Raw genomic sequence first — 3,616 nt, 5'->3', positions numbered from 1 at the left:
CTTTACAGAAGCAGACTGTCACATCTTTTTCCCTTGATGTGGCTGGTGGGTTTGAACCTGTGGCCTTTTGGTTAGTAGCCAAGTGCTTAACCACTGTACCACTAGGGCTCCTTAGAAGCTATTTGTTGATGGTAAGTGTTGTTGAGCCAGTTCCAACTCATAGCGACCCTGTATAGGGTTTCCAAGGAGCAATTTGTGTGTTTGAATCACCAACCTTGTGATTCAAACCGACCTTGCTGTCCAGTGCTTATCTATAGTGCCACAATATTAGTAAATCCTAGTTCAAATTTGAGCCCTGGTGTGATACTACAGGATAAGCACTGGACTGGCAACATCAAGGTCAAGATTTCTAACCTCTGGTCTACTGGCCACTCTTGGAAACCCTACACAGGACCACTGTGAGTCAGAACTGACTCAACAACACACATAACAATCCAGATTTGGGGGTACTGGAAAAACTCCTTTTGATTTTCAACCGACCATTTCCTTTCTACTCCAAGCACAACCCCAACTATATCGTAACCATTCCACTCTTTGGAGTATTTTTGATCAAGGCTATAATTACCTGAAGGACTTCTCAGACCTTTCATGAAAGTTCTGACTCTTTGTAACCCTATGTACAACAAAGCACTACTTGATCCTGCACTAACCTCACAATCTTTGCCATATTTGAGCCCATTGTGTCGATTCATCTTGTTGAAGGTCTTCCTCTTTTTCACTGCCTCTCTGCTTTACCAAGTAGATGTCCTTCTTCAGGGACTGGTCCCCTAATAGCATGTCCAAAGTACAAAGTTTCACCATTCTTGCTTCCAAGGAGCATCCTGACTGTACTTCTTCCAAGACAGGTTTATTTGTCAATGGTATGTACACTTAATATTCTTTGCCAACATCATAATTCAAAGGTATCAATTCTTTTTTGGCCTTTCTTATTCAATGTCCAGCTTTCACATGCAAATGAAGTGATTGAAAATACCATGAATTGGATCAGGTGGATCTTTGTTGTTGTGTTAAATGCCATCAAGTCAGTTCCATCTCATATATAAGGTTTCTGAGGAGCAGCTGGTGGGTTTGAACCACTGACTTTGTGGTTAACAGTCCTGTGCTTATCCTACAGCACCACACAAGGACTCTAGGTACAAGTCTTCAACATTTCTCAAGCTGTATGTAACCATTCATCCCAGTTAAAATTGGTCATAAGATCTACATCTTATATACATATTCCTCTGGAATAGAGGCAAATTCAGTGGCTCTTTTATATGAATGAGTATATCTTCCTCTGAGTATTCTTTTTTGTTTTGTTTTTCCTCTCAAAATATTCTATGCTAGTAACTATTATTCCTTGGGTAGCAAGCAGTTTGGAATCATTAAACTTGGATTTTAAGGAAAAAAAATTGGGAAGGACACATATCTTGGCTGAAAGCAGAGAATATCAGGAAGATATTTACCTGTTTTATTGACAGTGCAAACACATTCAACTGTGTAGATCATAACAATTTATGGATAACATCATGAAGAATGGCAATTCCAAAAAACTTAATTTTGCACATGCAGAACCTGTACATAGACCAAGAAGCAGTCATTAGAACAGAACCAGGGGATAGTGCATGGTTTAAAATCAGGAAATGTGCACATCTGAGTTGTATCTTTTCACCATAGTTATTCAATCTGTACACTGAACAAGCAGTCAGAGAAGCTGTACTTAGATGAGAAATAATGCAGCATCCGGATTAGAGGAATACTCAACAACAACCTGCAACATGCAGATGACACAGCTTTGCTTGCTGTGTCCTCACAACTAGACCAGTAAGCAATATCACAATAAACAGAAAAGATTGAAATTGTCAAGGACTTCATTGTGCTTGGAAACAACAGTCAAGAAATCAAATAATATATTGCATTAGGCAAATCCACAAAAGATCTCTTGAAAGTGTTAAAAAGCTTTTTCCCTTCCATTGAAGTAATTTATTTCAGAGCACACCAAAATTTATAAATTAAAAAATTATGACATTTTTTTAAATGGTGAACAAAATTGTTGGTATAAAATAATTCAAATATTTTACCATTATCTTTTCCATCTTTGGCAGTAAAAATGGCAGAGCAAACAGTTTTGTCTCTTTAAGATCTTAGTTCATCAATGAACATAAAGAGGCGCTCCTAAAGCAAAGTGCCTTGTTCTAAATGTTTCATGGTCATTGCTTTCAAACTTCAATATTCTTCTTCAAGTTCCTTTTCTTGACCTCTTTGCTCCAGTTTGAAAGCTAATTTGTTAGCTTTCTTCTCCACTTGCCATTCCTTGCACGCTTGCATTTGTTTATTCTTTGCTTTTATTTTTAGAATGAGGTTGGGTTGATACCTTAGGCAAAGGACTGCCATTAATTATCTTCATTTGATCTTCAATTTGCTTTGTTGTCGTCCTTTCTTAGGTCAGACATAGAGAAGCATTCCTGTTTTAGAAGACATTCTGATTTCTTTGGGCTTTGGTTGATGGTTGTATAAATTTGAATATGTACAGTAAGTGGATCCACAGTCCCACTTCTTTTTTACTTTCTCAAGAACTACAGTAACATTTTCTTCTTAAGCAGACACATTGGACTCATTTATTAGCAGGTTCTAGTCTGCACAGGGTTCAAGAGAATTCAGTTTTACACAGTTCTCTGCCTTCTCTTTATAGCAGTCATTCAGAATGTTCTGTAACCAAGTACTGGCTACTTGAATAAACCCATGAAAACCCACTGCCATTGACGCAGTTAGCAGTCCAAAGCCTAACCCACAGTGTTTCTTGAACCTTCCAATTCAGCATTACCTAGAGCCATCTCATTATCATCATATGTAGCTCATAAAACGTCTTCTTTTTTAAAAAGTTTTTATTGTGGATTGAGTGAAAGTTTACAGGGCATATCATGAGTTTTACATACAACAAATCATACACCTTGTTTCATTATAATAATTATAATCTCTTCTATGTACCATCAGTTAACAATATTTCTCTCTATTCACTTCAGCTTTTTAAAAAAACAACAAAAAAACCACTCAGGCATATATAATAATTTACACCTCCTCAGCTGCTCCCCTTCTCCATGACCCCATCTCTGCCTCCATCTCTGGCATCACTGCTTCTCTGGAAAAGATCCCGCATTCTGCTTGTACTCTTCTCCCTTGATGGTACTAGGGTCCTCTGTTTCTGGACTGTAAGATTAACTACTCCCCTGTTTTTGTTACAAAACTTCTATCTTTACAATTGTGACAGTCGCAGTTAGTCATGGTAACAATTATTCACTACTGAATCATACAAATCTTATCCCCATCTATTTTCACCAGACCCATCTAGACAAGATGAAAACTATTCAGTGGGGACTCTTTCTTCCCCCCAACATTCTTAAACTAAACTCCCTCTTGAAAACTTGTAAGCCAGTCACTTCATGCCTTTATTGCCCCCTTATTTTAGATAGCCAATGTCTAAGTTGCCCATCCTATCTACCCTGTGTACAGAGAGGGGTTAGCAAGACCCCTTCCCTCTCTGTTGGTATTTAGAGTTACTATCTCCATGAGTATAGGTCAGTTTCATCAAATTGTAGCAATTTACCGTTGTTTCCTTTAATATATATATATATATATA

At 37.6% G+C, this 3,616-nt stretch overlaps 1 pseudogene; it reads right to left on the bottom strand.

Annotated features, from left to right (window-relative positions):
* Nucleotides 1-2,205: 2,205 nt before the first annotated feature.
* Nucleotides 2,206-3,616, bottom strand: part of LOC102828697 — a 6,830-nt pseudogene continuing 5,419 nt past the window's right edge.

The sequence above is a fragment of the Chrysochloris asiatica genome, unplaced genomic scaffold (genome assembly GCF_000296735.1).
Source record: "Chrysochloris asiatica unplaced genomic scaffold, ChrAsi1.0 scaffold00004, whole genome shotgun sequence".
NCBI classification, from domain to species: domain Eukaryota; kingdom Metazoa; phylum Chordata; class Mammalia; order Afrosoricida; family Chrysochloridae; genus Chrysochloris; species Chrysochloris asiatica.
Note: the sequence above shows the minus strand (reverse complement) of the source record. Positions and strands in the feature narration are given on the sequence as shown.